The sequence below is a fragment of the Peromyscus leucopus genome, chromosome 12 (genome assembly GCF_004664715.2).
Source record: "Peromyscus leucopus breed LL Stock chromosome 12, UCI_PerLeu_2.1, whole genome shotgun sequence".
Lineage (NCBI taxonomy): Eukaryota > Metazoa > Chordata > Mammalia > Rodentia > Cricetidae > Peromyscus > Peromyscus leucopus.
This window is the reverse complement of record NC_051073.1, coordinates 54,219,599-54,239,730: the sequence shown is the minus strand read 5'-3', so window position 1 is coordinate 54,239,730 and position 20,132 is coordinate 54,219,599. Positions and strand designations below refer to the sequence as shown.

Sequence of the window (20,132 nt, the reverse complement as noted above, 5' to 3'; positions counted from 1 at the left end):
AAAGGTCTACCAAGTCAATTATAGATCAATTATTCATAGATTATTCTTAAAAAATCACTTATGTTAGTAAAGAACCTCAGCTTTTAACTGGCTTATGTCTGAGAGTCTCATAATTTCTCTATAAAAGTATCTAGATGCTTAATTTCCAAAGTAATTGGCTTTGGAATGAATACCAATAAACACGACTGGGTATACAATGATACCTATCCTGAGACCAGGGTAATATTTGATTATAGTGTTTCTAGATATTTCTTCTTTCTTCTGGTAAGATAATAGGGGGTCTTCATTTAACATCATCGTCTCAATTAATTTCCAGGGAAAGTTTGGGCTAACTTTGTAAAATGCCCTTCTATTTAGACAAATATTTTCTATTATAAATGTCTATTCTCTTAAGAAAATGTTACTCCAAACCCATGCTTATTTGTGTTTACATCCCATAAATTATTAATATTATATAAGAGCATCACATGAGGTACTTATTTAGGAGAATCAATGTCAAATTCATTTCCTTACATACTCATTTTGCACCTCACATAGTAGGAACATGTGGATGGTCATATGATGCATGGTCTTAGAGATGTCATGCATCTTTATCTAGAAATAAATTAATTCTTAAGAGTAATTTTATTCCTGCAAGCCTCACATTAGACCCAAATCTACTCTACCTACCTGGGCCCAAGGATAATATTGCTGTTTTTACCTACTGATGATTTAGTATTAAACAGTGTCCTGTATTTAAATATTTTGACAAAGTCAGCACCTAAGACCATTATGTTTATTGCAATGTTATTGAAAATTTATTTAAATCCTTCCATGATTTCACTCTGAAAGGCCTCTTTCAGGAATTTCCCTCTATATTTTCAATAAACAAAAATTTTCTCTACTTGTCTTTTTCAAAGCAATGGTTTGTCTCTTGCAAATAAACCCATAAATTATTGTAATCCTTCTTTATATTGACTGTTGGTAGATTTACTGCTCAATTTATGACCAATCTATTAAGAACATAAATTATTATATATAAATTACAGATTAATAAATTGATTTTAAACACTCCACTTAAGGTGTTTATGGCCTTAAATTCTTAAACAAACCACACTTCTGTTTTCATACCATTATTTTTAATTTGTCTCACCTTTTGTAATTAAATTTAAATTTATACAAATATTTTATTAATCTTTTAATGTCATTCATGGGGCAAGGTGGCAGATTAAAAAATGAAAAATGTAGGACTTAACAAATGAGTTTATATTCCTGATATGATCAATAAGGAGCCGTATTAATAGAAAGACTTTCTTCTTGTACATTTTGAGTAGTAAATAGGATTTTCAGGGAAAATAAATTTGTTTCCTAGAGCCTCCAAATACTCCATTTTAGTACTTAAATTCATAAAGATTCTGAGACAGAAACAAATCTTCATGATCTTTGCTAATTTGTTAGCATACATAGGTCTATATGACTAAAACCAAGTAAACCTCTATATAATAATAAACATCTGTCTTGAACACTGACTAGCATGGTTTCTGTGATGATTTAAGTAAAACAAACCAGTGACATCTTGCATAGTAAAGACAGTATTTTCATGTACCGCTAGAACACTAGAGACTTCAAAATCAACTACAAAACTTGGATGAACTCACAATGATTCTCAATACTCAATACCAGGGGTCAGCACATTATAGCCTGAGGACTAAATTCTATCTGCCCCACTCATATACTTACTGACTGCCAGCCATAGTGTTTCAAAACTCTCTGAATGGTTGCAGGTAATCAAAGGAATTCTGATTTTTAAATACAGAGCAAATGTATAAACTTCAAATTTGAGTGGAGATACATAAATTTTTGTTGGAAACACAGCCATGCTGAATTATTTGCATTTGATCATAACTGCATTTGATCTAAAATCGCATACTTTGCTAACAACAACAAAAGTACTTAGCTCACAAAGCTTAAAATATGTTAATGTTTGCCCCTTAGATTAAAATATATACACCTCTGTGTTAGACCATAGCCAGAGACATAAGCAAAGAATTACTTAAACTCACACATGATTCATAGGGTTTGTATGCATCCTGTGTCAGGTTCCTTCTTTGCTTATCTATAGTTGTATATGCAGGCTTTCTCGCTGGACCAAACTATATGCTAGTATACTCAGAACAACCCCTTGATGCATTTGCATACTTAACAGCAGACCACTCTTCCCCTTACAATGGACATCACTTCCCAAGCTTACTTTTACATCTCCCACACATGCCCAATAATGACCAAATAATCACTTGACCAAAGTCACCTTCCTAGTGACGGGTGTGGGATCTTGATTTGTTTGCTCTTTTATAAAATTAATGAGGTCTCGTGTGTGTGTGTGTGTGTGTGTGTGTGTGTGTGTGTGTGTGTGTTGTGTGTTTATTTGAGAATTTGGAAAAGAGTGATCTTTTCAGCCAATCCAGTGCCACCTTTCTTGGAGACACGCAAGAAAGAGACTTGCTCCCTGTATGACAGTGGAGCTGCCTGAAATCATTGTCACGTGACAATGAAAGTCCAGATAGCGTTGTTCAATTATTAATTGGGCCTTTCACAGTACAGTGTGTGACTGCAGGGGAATGTACTTGTGATTAACCAGACCCCACAGGGGATGCAGAGACCTGAAAGGGGAAGGTGCCATGGAGGGAATTACAAATGTCTGATTATGTGTCATTTGATGCCATGAAAAGAGATCAAGGAAGGAAAAAATGAATGGTATTATTTTTTTAAAAGAACATTATCTTAATTCAGTTTTTTTGCTTGATTCTTTTTTTTTGGTTGGATTATCTAGTTTCTTGTTCTTTTGATTCCTGAGGCGTCCCCCCCCCAAGCCTACTACAAACATTTTTAAAGAGGGAAACTGGAAGTATCATAAACTTTCCATATATTCAAAATCTCAAAAACGCCTCACTTGAATTTTATAATTCTGATTTCCCTAAATTGTTCTCATTTTCGGTTATTTTATATTGTCAAAATTAGTGTCACATATGTGGTTATTAAATACGACCTATTTTTTCCTCCTTAATTAAGTCAGACTTCCATAGCCCTGTGGTTCCCGGAGGTTTACTGCACTGTAACATGTATTTTTTTGGCATGTTTGATCTTCCTTCTTGAGCAATGCTGCTTCCATCATCATAGAACTCTGCTTCTGGATCTTTCTCCTGGTAGTCGTGGGGAGTCCTTCCTCTCAAATGTGCCCCATGTGGTGTCAAGAGTGCTCAGTTTTACGGAGTTTGTGTGCACTTTGCTTCTACAGAGGTTTTCACAACCTTGGTACCTTTTTCTCCCTGAAAAATTCAAAACCCTATGCTGAGGATTTCACCCCTTAGACTGAGACCAGCTCAGGAGGTACTATGTAGTTTTCCTGACCAGCTAGAAGCAAAGTTTGGCACCAACAGAGAGAATAGAAATCCTACTTAAGAAACACTTTGCTACATGGGTTTGGAAAAAAAAAAAAAAAACTGTTGTTGAATTCAAGTCATTAAGTCAGACTCCAGAAGTTGTTCCTAGTGCCTATCATCTATCTTTTTAAGATATTATATTAGTTTAGTTTGACCTCATATTTAGCACAGAGAACATGTGTGATCTGTGGTTTATATTTTATAAAATTATTTATCTGTACTGTTGTCCTATGTATCTCCCCAAAGGTCCACTGAGTGGACACTGGTAGACATGGATGTAGAAGAGTCAAATCTATGAACTTTCTCAGTAAACGCTGCTAACTCCACACTGATAACCCAGAGCAAAATAGGGATGCAACGTGTTCTGTAAATTGCTTTCCTTTATACCTTAAATTATTTGTAATTATTATTTCCTTTAAAAGAACAAAATAAAAAATGTGGTTTTTTTTTCTTTTAGTTTCTAACTGGACTATTGGTTTCAAATTTGTCATCCATTAATACAGAATTGTGTTCAGATTCATCTTGCTCTCTCATACGCAAATTGTTCATTTGGTCAGAGTTATTTCTAGAGTGCTTACTCTGTAAAAAGACACATTGAAGTGTAAGACAGACATGGTTCCTGAACAAATGGAGCTTATAGTTCAACAAGAGAGCAAGGCATTAAACTAATAATTGCATGAATAACCCTTTAATTAGATTCATACATTATAAAAGAAAATTATGGCATTCAGTAATACCATAAAACAGGGCCATATAGTAAAATCTGCAGAGCCAGCAAAAGTCCCCTGAGGGGATATTATGCTGAGATTCACAAATGAATAGTACCTGTCTGAGAAAACAGAGGAAGAAAGACTATCTTGGGCCTACAACATGGCACATCCCAGGGCCTGGCATAATAATAACTGCAGGAATTTGGATGAAGATCTTTATGTGAAACATGATGTTAATAGTTTCTGGTCATGCTACTTTTCATGCCTAAATCTCTCAATTTGAAAACACTCAATTTGATCTTGCTTTTTACTATTCTTTTCTGTCTCTAAAAAGGCAAAAAAAAAAGGAAAGAAAGAAAAATCATATCATAAATTTTAAGGTAAATTGTAAATATACCATCATGTAATACTATATATACTATATATTATATATTATACATTATGTATTATATATAATATATATGTATATATACTATATATTATATCATATCATACATGGTCACACACAGACACAGACACGCATACTCAGACATAGAGGCTGATTAGTGAAAACGATTGATAGAGTTTTTATTGCTGTGGAGACACCATGATCCTGGCAACTCTTATAAAGAAAAACGTTTAATTGAAGGTGTTTTACTTACAATTTCAGAAGTTCAGTCCATTATCATCATGGTGGGGAGCAGGAAAGAAAGCTGGTAGACATGGTGCTGGAGCTGAGAGTCCTTACATCTTGATAGAAGACAGGAAGTCGAGACTAAGACATTTGGCACTATCCTGAGCACTGGAAATTTCAAAGTCCACCCCCACAGTGACACACTTCCTCCAACAGAGCCACATCTCTTAATAGTGCCACTCCCTATGAGATTATGAGGGCCAATTACATTCAAACTACCACAACAGTGCTCAATAAAAGTGTTGTATTTATATACTGGTATATACTTACCTCTCCGTTCCCAGGAATCAAGCACAAACCTACAGAATTCAGAAGCATAAGGGCCAGAGAATTAGTGGTAAGAGATGGTCACAGGGACTGTAAGATGGCTCAGGGGGTAAAGGTGTGTGCTATCAAACCTGATGACCTGAAATCGTCTCTGTGATCCACATGATAGAGGAGAACAGAACCCCATGAGGGTTTTACTGATTTCCATGCCCAGGCTCCTCAAAATACTAAATGAATAGTGTAATCTTTTGAAAGTGTTTATAACAAGGTAAACACTATCTAAGCTAGAAAGATGAGAGGGATCCTATGTCATTTTTTTTCTTCTGCCACAGCAAGGATTCATTCCGCATACTGTTTTTATTATTTTCGTTAGTAACTGAATCCTTTCATCTTTCCCCGTCACCATCATGCTACAGTTCAACCAATATTTTCTCTCACCTGCATTCATTAGTTTTCTGATTGGACTCCTTACTACTATTTCTCAATATAAAATGCTCAAGTTAATATTCCTGCTTGATTTCCAATATCCCAGGTCCTTTGGGATAAATCTCAAACCATTTAGCAAAGCGTTAAAGCCCTTCTGAATCTCAAATCATTAGAATGCATGCAGTAAACTGTAGAACTTACATTTAAGAATATTTCCTGTTCGGCTTCAGTCTACTACTTGAAGCACAAATGCCTGCTCCACGTATAGCACCCTTTTGCCAGCACAAGCTGGAAATATTTCAACATGACTCTGGCCAGGAACATAGTATCATACAATTCATAAAAATTTCATCCATTTGGTTATTCATATTTTTTTTAGTTTGTAAGACATTTTTTTAACACCCAAAGTGTGTGTGTGTGTGTATGTGTGTGTGTGTGTGTGTGTGTGTGTATGTACATGGCAGCACACACAGCCAGAGGACAGCTTGTCAAGGTTGTTTCTCTCTTTTCACCAGAGTTTGGGGTCTAAAATTCAGGTCCCCATTTTAGTGGCAAGAACTTTTCCCAGCTAGCCATCTCACTCACCCTCCTTTGTAAGGTCCTGAAAAGTCTGCAAGCTATCCATTACCCATACAACTTTTCTCAAGACACTACATGATAGTGGCAAATAACTAAAGCATAGGCAGACACAAATTAAACTATAAATGATATACAGGAATTACAAAACTACTCAAACTAATAGTTTCTTTCTTTATTTATTTCTTTTCTTTTTTTTTTTTTTGGTTTTATGAGACAGGGTTTTTCTGTGTAGCTTTGTGCCTTTCCTGGATCTTGCTCTGTAGATCAGGCTGGCCTCAAACTCACAAAGATCCACCTGCTTCTGCCTCCTTAGTGCTGGGATTAAAGGCATGTACCACCACCGCCCGGCCTTCACTAATTTCTTGCTGAAACAATTTTGGGAATGTCATGAAAATTCTCTGCCTTGATTCTATCTGTATTCTTTTCACCTTGAGTCACTCACATGTGTGGATACCTGCTGATCTGACATGCATCATTACACTATTGGCTGGGGAAAGTGCTCTGAAATAGTCATTCTTACCTTTTGATATTACTTATCACTCTTTTGTGATCAGTTGATTGTTACTTTGCTTCCCAGCATTTATCTTATTTAGTAATTATCTTAAGCATTTGTTTGCCTTTTCATTTTCTGTTTTCTTCATGAAAGCAAGCATTTTATGTCCTCACTTCCCGTTATGATATCTGGTTCAACAGGAATAATAAGTATGCTCAGTTGGTATCTGTAGGGTGAATAAGTAAAGCGCTAACTATGAGATACATCAGAGCATTACCTGCTAAAAGTTGAGATGTAAAAACAACTTCCCCACACGATAGTTTTGCTACACTGTGTCAGATAAATATTTAAAGTACAGAACAGTTCTTCCCTGTTGGCAGTGTGAGATTTCTCCCTCAGGTCTTTCATGCCCGGGAAAGGACTTTTTTCTCTGTCACCGAAGATGGCAACACTGTCACTCCATTGAACTGTACTGCATTGCAGATGGGGTGGAGGACACTTCCAGCCCTCAAACCAGCTGATAATCAAAATTACCTAGAGTGGACAGAACCGCCTTCCCCACGGTACTTCATCTCTTGGTGAGATCCAGGGCCCTGTGGGAGTGAAGCTTCTGTGAGTGGGGTGATGGTCAGGTGACCAGAATGATGAGCTCAAACACAGGAGTGCCAAAAGACTGGAAGAAACGTGTTTTGGGAAATATCTCCAGAAAATGATTAAAATGTGGATTCAGGTGCAGTGTACCTGATCTGAGGCCTGAAATTCTGTATCTATAGAAAGAATACAACAAAGGCAAACCTGCTTCACCAGCATCAACCAGAATCTCAAGAAAAAGGAGGTTAGAAGGTATCAGCCTGTATAAATAGACAAGTAAAAGGGACACCTAGTAAGTCTCAGGACACACATAGCATTAACTCAATATTATTAAAATGTCTCTTGTTTTTAACTTTTTGTTTCAACTGGGACACTAGAGGAATAGTATATAAGAATATTTTAAAAATGTGGTTTTGAGAAATAGGATTATTCCTGCTTATTAGAGTTGGCTACTGGTCATTAGAATTGACATCTCCTTGGAGCTTGGTAGAAATACAGTAATATTGGGTCTCAGCACAGACCATCTTGATCTGAAGCTGCAGTCCATGAAAAGCCCCAAGTGGTTTGAATGCATATTTAACTTTCTAAAGCCCTAGGCTAGAGGAAAGGAATCTTCAAATTCACAGAAAGCTATTTCCTTAGAGTTTAAACTGCAAAAATTAACAACCTGTCCTCACTTTCCTACCGGAGAAAATCCTAACTGGATCTTTACCTCTTTGCCTCCTGGAAAAAGAGGAGAATAAAGGTTGGGGTGAGACACAATACTATGCCACCTTAGTATTTGTCACCGTGACTATTGTCCTCTGATGTTCTCCTTGCTACATTAGATGTGGCTGCTAAATATTGCAGGAAAAAACTAGTCTACTGCATGAGGAAATGCAGTCTGGATGACAGTAGCCACTTTTCTCATCATCTTTTAGAATAGCTTTATCTGCTAAACGTAGACAGTAACATGTGACCTGCCTGCCTCACGCTGGCGCGTGGAGGGATCAAATGAGATAATGAATATGAAAGGAGCCTGAAAACTGGAAAGTTCTCCATAAATAGTAAAGATTGAAAAGAATGTGATTTTGTAGAGAAGGCACAGAATTTGAGTTCTGAAAGGCCGAGTTCAAGTCCCTGTTATCCATAATTCATTTCACAGGTGGAGGGGAGAGCTTTTAGAAGGCCCATGTCTCATCAGCAAATTATGAATAACAGAGTTCACCTATCAAGATTTTGCTGTTACCCCAAGTGTGATAATCCTTATCAAGGTGATTTGGTAATGATAAAGCATTACTCAACTACTCTTTGCTGGCTGTTCCATCATTATTGATGCTACAGAGTAAATAATAGATAGAAATTATTGTAGTCATCTGTTTAGAGAGTAAGAACTGACCTCAAGGTATTGATTCATCTGACTGATGAATCAAGGAATGAAACCAGAATCTCTCAAAATCTACAGCAGAATTCTTAACAGGACAGTCCCCAAAACAACAGCAGCAGTGGCATGGAGGAACACTTTAGAAATGTGTGTTATTAGACCCCACTCCAGACTCACCTCAATCAGAAACTCTAGGTGTGGGGCCCAACATGGTGACCGTTAATAAGCTTCCCAGGTGATTTCAATGTGTGATATACTTGGAAGGGCCTACCTCTAAAGACAAGACACCCTTTTTTTTATATAGTCAGAGTTATGAGCTGTCTCTACCAAGCAGTGAGTGAGTATAGGAACATTTGTGATTCTTCTGTTTCAGTGACTGTGTGCACTCATGCACAGCACACACACACACACACACACACACACACACACACACACACACACGTGTATAAAACTACTTGCTATGTAAATTCACTGTTATATCTCTTCCATTTGGATTTCTATCACCTTAGATGAGGAGGTTTAGAAGTAACACTGCATAGAATTTCCCATTTTGTCTTTTTCCGTCTACATTCTAATGTTGTTTGATGCTAACGTATCACTTAAAATGTGCACACATTTCTGAAATCCTCATCATTCTCTTGGCATATTCATTTGCAAGTCTCCCAATACAGGGGAGCTACAATTCATCCTAATAAAACAGAGAAATCTCAAAATCTCCATAGGTAACGCAGATGGGGTAACAACAGCACACAAAAGACATGCCAAAAAAACCTACTTTGAGAAGTAGTGAGAAACAATCCCCTTTGCTTGAGAGAGAGGGAGAGGTGGGGGGAGAGACAAGAAAAAGAAACTTCTTGCCACTTCTTGCGTGACACTAACATTCCTTTCATCACCCAAGACTCTAATCAGGTATTTTCTCAGTTGGTCAACAATTCAAAAGCATAGGAGGCTGTGGGAAGTCACACTGTTGCTAAACTGTAACTTTATCTTCTGTGGATTGAAGTGTTAAAATCTGATGAAGGAAAGAGAGTATTAAAAAAAAGACCTTTAATAATTCAACTTGCAAATATCAATGCAAATCAGATCTAATTCTTCAAGATATTCTAGTAATAAAACCTGAAATGTCAGTCTTTGAATGACATCATTCTTTTTAAAACATTTTTTTGTGTGTGTGTCTGTGGTCTGGTCATTAAGGCTTTCTGCTGTTGGTAATGGATGGCAGAGAAAGCCAGGTAAGAAAATTGTGATTATTATTACCCCACCCTTCCTCACCTCCAATAACAGTAAACCTGTTTGTAACATTAAGAATATTACATATTTCTAAATTGTACCTTGTAACAAAAATCATTCCAATGGTGACAGATGGAATTGAGGACTTAGTGGCCTGTCACTTGAGGTTGCTTGATATAGACACAAAAGTATGCAATGATCAGTTTAAGCAGTTTGGAATGTTGGAGGCTGTTCAGAAGAAGACAGATTTGCTCTGTTACTTGAAAAAAAGTAGACACTTTCAATTTTTTTAATTAAAATAAGTGTAACTATGCTGTTTCAGTACACCAATTACTGTAAACCACCAACTTAAGGAAATTAGGTAAGTCCATTTCTTTAAGAATAAAGTCACTTTAGTATGTTGTGATCTGAGACTACCTTAATAAAATACCATAGACTGGGGATTTAAACAGCCACTAATTTCCTTTATAGTTCTAGACAGTAGAAATCCATGATCAATTGTGTGCATGCTTGGATTTTGGTAAGAGTAATTTTGCTGGCTTGCAGATGACTGTCATCTCTCAAGGAGCCTCATAACTACTGCTTTGTAAGTGCAAAGACAGTAAACAAAGGACCAAGTCTGCGATGTCTCTCTTTAAAAGGGCAGTGGTTCCTCCACAAGGTCATCACCCTTGTGGACTCATCTACAAAAGGCCCTGCCTCTTAGTGCTATCCCACTGGGTGTTAGTGATTCAACATAGGGACTTGGTAAGAACATGTTCAGTCCATGACAAATATCTGTTTTCATGGAGATGACCACTTTATCTTTTTGTTCATCTGGTTCACTTTGAGCTTGGGGTCACAGATTCACAATGTCATGTTTCCTTGAGACTGAATATATATTCTAGTATATATTCTAGAGATAAATCTTCTTTTAAGTTCAGAATAATCAGTCTTAATGAGGAAACTAAATGGCAAAGGGACTTACCACCCCATTGCTTGATGCCTTTCCAAAGTCCAGCTGTCCTATCAATAAGGCTAATCAGAAATGGCTCCTTCCTCATTTCAAAGAACCCAAAGCACATTGAGTTATCTCTGCAACATACCAAGGCCAAAGCTAAAAGGAAAAAATTGTTTTGCATGTGTGTAAATAGCTATAGCTTTTTCCTGTTGGCAATGCTGTTACTGATTACTGCAAGAGGAGATAATTCCCCCAGGAACTTTCAGCATTCTAAGCTCTCCACAGCAGGCTGACTCAGCTGCTGTGTGTCAGAGTAGATCTGAAGCTCTGCTGAGCCGCTATGCAGTGCTGCTAAGCCTTTGAGAATGGATGTGAATCTTCACTGCTCTCTGTTCCTCGTCAACGGCATGGCTCTTCTGCCAAGGAAATGTCTGGCAGCAGGGATACTCGTAATCTTATTCTATCATGCTGTGTGAGACTGGGTGACTGGTGATGGGGGAGTGATAAAGGGCTGCTACCACGGACGATCTGTAAGAACTGCATCTCAGTGCTGACCTGACCTTCACAAGGATGGAGAGAGTAAGAGGTGTTTTAGCAGATCCTGAAAATCTATTGTAACCTCAGTTTTTCTAGCAAGGATTCATTCAGAATTCAAACAGGTTCTCAATGTGAGACACATTGTGGACCCATCTCCCCATCTCTGGGGTTTCTTTTTTCTATGGGAGACCTGTGTGAGATTTGGACAAGCTCTCCCATCACTGTAGCATCTACCACTACCAGAAACATTGCCGCTATTACTACCACCATTCAAATAACTGCAATGCCTTCAACTGTTCTTACCATGATGGAATGCCATACTGTCCAAGATGCTGTACACACCCAATGCCTGATTTCTGTAGGAGATAGAAGTCAACTACCCCAGAGATATTTTTTTCAAAAATTTGTAACTTAGCCCCAAGACAAGCTCAGAGTTCTACGAACAACCAGCGACGAGTCCATACCATGGCCAGAGAGCAATGCCAAGGATATCTCTGGATTTGATAAAGGACAAAGCAAAACCACTACGTAGCAGTACATTTTTCTCCTGGTTGATCTTTTACAAGAAACATATACAACCAGGCGTGATGGCACAAGCCTTTAGTTTCAGCATTTGGGAGGCAGAGGCAGGCAGATATCTGTGTGTTACAGGCCAGCCAGGGGGACATAGTGAGACCCTATCTCAAAATTTAAAAGACAAATATACAAAAACTAGTATAAATATAGGTATATAAATATATACCACACACACATATGTACATACATTTGCTTGGATGACATATGTACTCAATATTAATTTCATAACTTCAATGAAAATGTGTTTCTCAAATCATAAGAATGATGAATATTCAATTATGGGGCAATATTTGTTGGCATTGGTTGAATTTTTTACCCTGAAAGCACCATAATTCCCAGTGTTCATTCTATTCCTGAGCTTGAAAGGAAACCTTTGAGATCATCCTGCACAATATATTGAAACCTTGAATGCCAAATGGACATTTTCATTTCTCAAAATAAATACTGTAATAACTTATGATTTCTCAGTTTGGATTCATGAGACACTAAAGTACAAAACTGCATCCCAAGAACTAATTGCTGTGATCAATCATCCAGTTTTCCCTAACAATGGTCGTCAAATTATTTTGATATTTGTTCTATCAGGATAACATGTGCATAGGCGTCTTAGAACTTCCCCAACAAACTACCAGAGGCTTATGAGTCAAAACAATAAAAAAATGTATTCTCTAAAGAAAAGAACAAGTGTTTAGAAGGGCCACATTATGACTCCTAGAAGAGAATCCTTCCTCACCTTTCCCAGGTTTCCATAGCTCATGACTTTCCTTAGCATATGATGTCTTACTTCAAGTTTCTTCTCTATTGGCCTTTTTTTCTGTGTCTCTGTTACTGAGTGTCTATATATTTCCTTTCTGTTATTTATATGACAATCATTGCACCTATGTAGAAATCTGAAACTTTTTTTTTTTTCTGATAAGACCTTCCTCAGTGAATATGTTAACAGTCCAGTGGTTAAGGATGTGGACAAACTGTTTTAAGAGGCACTATTGAATAGCTTATAATTTGCTTTGCAGTGAAGGAAGTTATGTGTATAATGAGATGAGCAGAACAAAATCATGTGACTTTTCAAAGGGCAGCTGGCATACAAATATTGTCATAAGAAACTCAATACAATTAGACTAAGACTTTATTATGGAATAATCTGTGGAAGACACTGTATGTATAGAGCAATTCTTTGAGTTTATTTTTAGTGGCAAAAGTGATTTCATTATGTGTAGAAGAATTATGCATTATGGATGAGATTACAAAGTAAAAAAGTAAGTTAACTTAGACAAATATCAGATATGGTTTGCTAGCAAGGGATGGCGGTACCCACCTGTAATCCTAACACTCAAGAGGCTGAGGGAGAAGCATCATAAATTTGAATACAGCCTGTGCTACATTGGGAGTTGCAGACCAGCCTCAACTACCAGAGTGAGAACTTATCTCAAAAAAGAATAAAATTTGGTCTGATTTACTCTTTGTATGGCCATGGAAATATGACTTCCAATTAATGTCCTATAGCAGCGTCATAATAAGACTTCCTCATTACTGCTGTGTGAATTAAAGATGTAGTGTTTATGAAACATGTTCCGTCTTACCTATTCTTGTAAGCTCTCAATAAATGTAGTTCTTATCGCTGGTGGTGCATTAAAATTTCCAAAAGAAAAATGTGCGGTCTATATGTAAAAGCACTAGTCTGCAAGGAGCCATGCCTGTGAGAAGAACCAAAAATAAGCACTGTTAATGATGACATTTCCGTCACCTCGGGGCTTTAATTATAAGGAAATTTGTCTTTGTCATCACCAACCGTGAACACAGTAATTGATAGACCTTGCTGCTTCCAGGGTTGTTTGTGCCTATATATGCCAGGTGTCCTATTTAAATCCTAATGGTTTTTCAAATAGAAGCGTATGTGCAGCCTCAAAGTATGTAATACAAGAAAAAAATTCAACATAATCCAGGGGCACGCTGACAAAATGAGCAGAGGGCAAACAGTTGGCAGAGAGGACATTTGTCGAGAGCCGAGAAACAGGACTCAGCTCTGGCTCAACCTAAAGCTACTTTCTTCCCATCTGGATGTTTCCTCCTCACAGCTGGAACCTGTACCCCGTGGGCAGGCTTGCTCCCACAACTTGAGTCATGTCTTTCTCTCGTGCTCTCCCTCCTGCTCCTTCGACAGTGTATAAGGAGCATGTAAAGGAACCTGGTGTGTCTGGGAAGGTGGCCACATCAGCACATTTGGAGGCCTGTCAGATGGCCTCCAGTGTTTTGTTCATCCTGCCTTTCTGGCTCATTTCTTTGGCCTAACCTTCTGAGTTTTCTAATGTTTGACATCAGGAGAATATTCTCTATTATTTACTTTCTGTTCATAGCCTTATTCCACATTCTTCTAATCTGTAAGCCAAACCTCTGAAAAACAGAAGTCTGGCAATGCATCACTTTGGACATAAGTGCTAGCAAGCCATATAGTGCCCTACTGGGTTGCTAGGGACAAGGTGATGATCTGATGGAATCAATTAAAACTCCATATAGATGTTATTCCTTGGACCTCATGGAGTTCCACAATTTATATTTCAGCATCACCTTGTCCACCAAGAGGATATAGTTTTAAAATAATCAAAATCAAAGAGAAAAGAGAGAGATGGAGAACTCTATTGAAAAGTTACTAATGAGGAGAATGTGATAAGGCAATAGCTCCCCTATAGATGTCTACCATCTAGTTCCTAATATAGGTGAATATTTCTGCAGATATGGGAAGTAGATTTGTATATAAATTCTTTAGATGAAAAAGTCATTCTAGATTAGATTAATAAAGCTTCAGAAAATCATAAAGATTCATATCAGAAATACATAAGATGGTCATTTCAAGGAAGAAGATGAGAAGTAGAAGTACTGTCAACAAAGAGCTTTAGAGAGCCTACAGAGAATGGTCGAAGCCAGGGCAGCAGGCAACTTTCTGAAGCTGGAAAAGATATGCTTTCTTGAAGCCTCCAAAATGAGCTAAGGTTCGACCTTAGTCCAACAAGAGCCCCTTTGAACTGTTTAACCTCTAGAGTTGTAAGATAATAACGCATATTAATATAACACACCACTTTATGGTGATCTGTTACAGCAACATCAAACTAATACACTGACTAACTCCTTGGATCATAGCTAGACAGTTATGTAAAATTGGCTTGAGCTTTTTAGGTAGAAACAAAAAGGATAGTGAGCATGCCTGTATAGAGTGGCTAATTTGGAAATTGTTGGGAATAACAGAGATCTGAGGTATCCGATCAATGATGTTAGCACACTTTATTATTGACGATTGATATTCAAAGCATTGTATTGTGATCAAATATAATGAAAAATATACCCCCCAAAAAAGCTTTCATTTCTTTGCTTTTAAAATTTTTCATCCTTTGATATTTTATGTTCCAAGATGCACTCAGGAAATGACACTGCTTTGGGGGCAATTGTGGGTAACATCAATTGTCATCATACCACTGAAGCCAGATGACCACTAGCAATATTATTTTCAGGTGATATACAGTAGAAAAGCCATCACTTACTGTGGGGCGCTGCCAAGGCTGTGCCTGTCAAACTACAACTTTGGGAAAGCTACATAATTGCTCCAGAATTAAGATTTACCCACTTCAGATATTCATCTTGAAATTTCATAGAGAAATAAAGCGTGAGCCATAAAAAAGAGGTCTCAGGGTTGCTGTTAAATGGGACTCCTAAATATTGAGCCAAAAAAAAAAAAAAAAAAGACACCACAAGTGGTCTCCACTAACACAGGGCTAGGTAAACTCTTGTTTTATGCATCAGGTGGAGAGCCTGTCCTTAACATTAACATGTTAAACTTGTAAAGATACATTGGTTTTTTTTTTCCAACACTTGACAAAAATCCAAGTTCCTTGAGGGAAGAGGCAGCATCTCCTTTTACACCCCCTACCCTTATGCTATATATAACTGCACGCAACTAGAATAGGTCTAGAGCCAGGTCTGCATCAAGAATGCAAAAAAATGAATGGGTAGTTGACAGTGTCTTAACCATCAGCTTTCAATATGTGTGTTGCTTTGACTAACTACCCAAATTGCACTTGATGGAGTGGATGTCAGCACTGAAGGAAACTGCGTGCTGATACAGGATCACTCCAGAATCCCATACACTAGGATAGAATCCCAAATCCATCACCCCCACCATACCTACACACTGCCTGGCAGGGTGTGTGGGAAATTTTTTTGAACCTTCATCACTCAAGCTTCTTCACGGTGGAAATAAACGCACTAAGGATAATTCTTCCAACTTGAAGGTATACAGTAAACTAAGTGAAATGGTCCCCATGATGTGGTTTTTAACCTAGGACCTTGGGATCACCAAAGATTTTAGAAGTCACGGATTATTGTGCTTAGCAGAGATTGAAAATGAACATCATTTTCAGAAGCAAGAAATGATGAATCAAAAGACCCTAACACCAACTGGGAAAATGTCACTAAAATCCTCCTTGCTTTCCTCTAATCTGTATAAATATATAAGTTTATAATTCAATATCGTGTGTCTTATTTATTCTTTGCTGTCTCTTCCCCTCTTTCCATCACACCCATGAATACACACACACACACACACACACACACACACAGGGTGCATGCACACACACACTTGCTTGGCTCCCCTTGCACAGGAGAAGCACAGAGAACTCCACAAGTTCCTGTCAGGAACCTGCTAATGGCAGACAACAGCTGTGCTGTGACAGAAGCTGTGTGGCTTCAGGGGGCCACCCCCCTACTGAGCAGAGCATTTTCACATCCAGCCCAGAAGAGGCATTCAGCATCCTCCTCCTGTGTGAGCCAGTGGTGCTTCTGCCAACAAACCACTGGGCTCATAACAGTGCATGGTTTATCTGCCCTTTCTCAATCTGCTAAGGCCATGAATTGGAAGCACCTTTTGGCAGAAGCAGTTTACCAAATTCCAGACTGCCCTGGCACTTCCATCGCTGAGAGCAACATGGCTAATCTTGTCAAAAAAAAAAAAAAAAAAAAAAAAAAAAAAAAAAAAGTTGCAGGTTTGGATCACGTTGCTTCTTCACAAACTTGTCCACAAATCGGCTTCTCTTGTTTATGATATGATGAGGTCCACATATTGGAGTAAGCACAGTGTATGAGCTACCTGCTGGAGCTGCCCAAGGGACTTTGTGCTTTGAGTGTGAAGGCAAAGAGAATTTGATGGATGGTCCACAGCTCTGAGGATCGAGAAAGCAACAAGTCTGAGCTAGCCAGAGAAGGGACTGATAAAAGGAAAGGTGCGGATTTGGACTACCACTTAGTTTTCCAAATTTTCTTTACAATGGGGCAAAAATCCTATAACACATAAATGTGCACATTTCAGATCCTGCCACTTGTGATGTGGGAGATTTCTGTCACCAAATAAGCCTTCGAACAGCCCTCTGAGCAAGGGATGATCTCAAAGCCTCATCACCATTTCCCACACCCTAATTCTGGCATCACTGTTGAAGGGATTTGTTTTGTATTTCAGTGCTAACACACTGAGCTGACAAATGGTGCCAGCACCATGAGCGGCAGCCACAATGCTTGGAAATTGGATTTTAAATGTGCCTTTGCTTTAAATTGATACCGGGGGTCTTCCGTTCTTCTTCCTTGGAGGAATGTCAATCTTTAATTTTTTTTGAAGGGTGACTTTTTCTTATCCTATGAGAATTAAAGGACAAAGTGGCAATCCCTAGCTGTGTAATTAAGGACTCTAACGGGAGAAATGTGTTATCTTTGCAAGCAGTCTGTTGGAGAGGAGACTGAGTTGAGGGAATAAGAGAAAGAAGGTTCCAGTTCTGACTCTCTCTCCGATTATCTGTAGGATCTAGGACAGAACACACTTCCTTCCGAAACATCCAGTTCCTTCTAAGTAAAATAGCAAGCACCATAGGCTTATATTTCTTAAACTTTTATATGCAGAGCAGACAGCTGGACAGCTTACTAAAGAGCAGATTGCAATTCAGCCTCATTGGGAATGTGGGATGGAGGGTTATGCTCCCCGATGAGGACAATGCTGGTGGTGGTCCATGCCATATTCTGAGTAGGAAGCACCAAGAAACTTTGTTTCTCATAATGTCTTCTAGTAGGTGGGTGAGTCTTGCCAGGGCACCCTCCATTGCATTTGCTGAATCCGGTGTGTCATGATACTTCTTGCTGCTAAAAATACTCGGATCTTACTTTCCCACGTTCTTGGCTGTAGCGCTTCAGTCGTCTACCAACAGGCATCTCGACTTCTCCTTCCCATCCCCTCCGCCCCAGACCCAGCCATCATAGCACCTTTCAGAAAGACTCCATAGCACTCTCCAACGCCAATTAGCACTCTGTAATGGCTTCCAGCATCTCACCAGAAAAGCTTCAGGAATTATTTGGGGACAAGGGAATCTACTCTTTAGTTTTACCTACTTCTTGAATCATCATTGTCTTTTTCTCTCTTTGTTACAATTAAGTGGCTCCCAACTAAGGATATTTCATTGAAAGGAACATTTTCCACTGCTACAGTTGGGGTATACATACAACATCTAATGGGGTGAGGCCAAGAACACTGTTGCAATCCTGAAGTGTTTTGGAAACCCCTTGGCATGCAAACATTATGTTCAGAGTCCCACTGCAGGAAAGCTCTTCAGGAGCTGCCCCATTCTGCTTTGTATTACTCAGCATCACAAAGCCTCTCTATCTATCTCAAGGCTTTAGTCTTGCTACATTCTCTTTGCTTTCTGCGCTATATGTTTCATGTGGCACAACCCACGAGATAAACACACACCAAACCATGCACGTACATATGTACATATCTCGTTTTCATTATTAGTGCCTCAGTTCAAATATCCTAAAAGAAAGCTGCCCCTGGTCACCTTCATTCAGTCTTTAGCATTCCTCTTCCACTGTGCTATTTTATTTCCTTACATCAGTGTCACTATTTGGAAGTTTATTGTATGCTAATTTATGACCTTTCTATCTGTAGCCTTACAGAAGAACGCACCTCCCATAATTGCATGAGAGAATGTACTTTGTCCATCCTATTTATAGTCACCCCCTTAGTGATACTGCTGTGTTATAGAAGGGTGACCATGCTGTATTCCTTACTCAGATATAAATTAAGTTAATTATTAAATGGATGAACAACAATGGAATCAAGTGTTTAAATGTAGAATTTTAGCCCTTAGCTTAGAGTGACTAAAACACAATCTCTTGGATACGGAGTCTACTAGTTTGCATTTTAATACATTCCCTTGTGATTTCTATACACAGTAGCATGTGATTCCCATGGGGCTAACCATGTGACTCTCAGGGGATGAGTCGTGCTCATTCCTCGGGCTGTACAATGCTCTTGTCAGACTATCCACTTCCCTTCTGTCCTGCCATGAGAAAGTCCAGAAATCCTGGTTTGATTTCATCTCTATGGAAACACAAAGGGTTAGGTAGGAATACCTAGACAGGGATATGACCTAACTGCATCCCCAGAGGACATAGATAGATATGGGAGCAGGCCAACACATTTGTAGATAAAAGCAGGGCTCCATGTTAGATGTAGGATACTGCGGTGGCCTGTAGCATTATCCAAGCTATCTGTATCATGATATTGAATAGATGTGGTCTTTTTCTTTAAATTGAAGGGACTTTGAGGAGAGGGGAGTAAATGACCTTTCCTGAGCAAATATCAGTAAAATGAGAAATGAATAAATGATAAGCACAAATTACATTAATTTAACCTCAAATAATGAGTTTCATGAGGATTTAGTTTTTCTCCAAAGCCATGCCAGTGGCTATGAAATCATAGTCTACCAAAACCTTAGATTGTTTTCATACAAGGGCTAATGTACCATGTAGTTTCCATCTTGAATTGATAACTTTTCTTCAATGTATGGGAAATTACATTTATCCCTGTTACATCCAGTCTTAGTAGATCTATTTTATTGTTGAAACCTTATACTAAGAAAAGGAACTTAAAACTATTGTTATCATAGATCAAACAAAACAATGTTCTGGAACCATCTTGAACTAAAAAAAGTGGCAGGGTGATTATTTGCACATTTTAGTTTAGAAGTAGAATCACTTTTTTAGGTATTATTCTACTATCAATAATTCCTAACATTTTGTAGGGGTTTGATGTGTGGTCATTATTGTTACTGCTCTTCTGTGGTTTTGTGATTGTGATTGATTCAGTTGATTGTCACCAGCAAATCTAATTATCATACTCTGTTCTGGATACCCAACTTAACTTCATTGGTACTGTTAGGAGTTTCACTTCAATCAGTAATGAATCCACTTTATCAATAATTCAGATCACAAATTCCACTGTGGTTTTTTAAATTGGCT

General features: G+C 38.2%; 1 protein-coding gene across 1 annotated transcript in view; it reads left to right on the top strand.

Moving 5' to 3' along the window:
* The window catches only part of LOC114701477 (limbic system associated membrane protein), a 2,116,569-nt gene that overhangs the window by 1,888,296 nt on the left and 208,141 nt on the right, over positions 1–20,132 (top strand). The window lies entirely within an intron of this gene.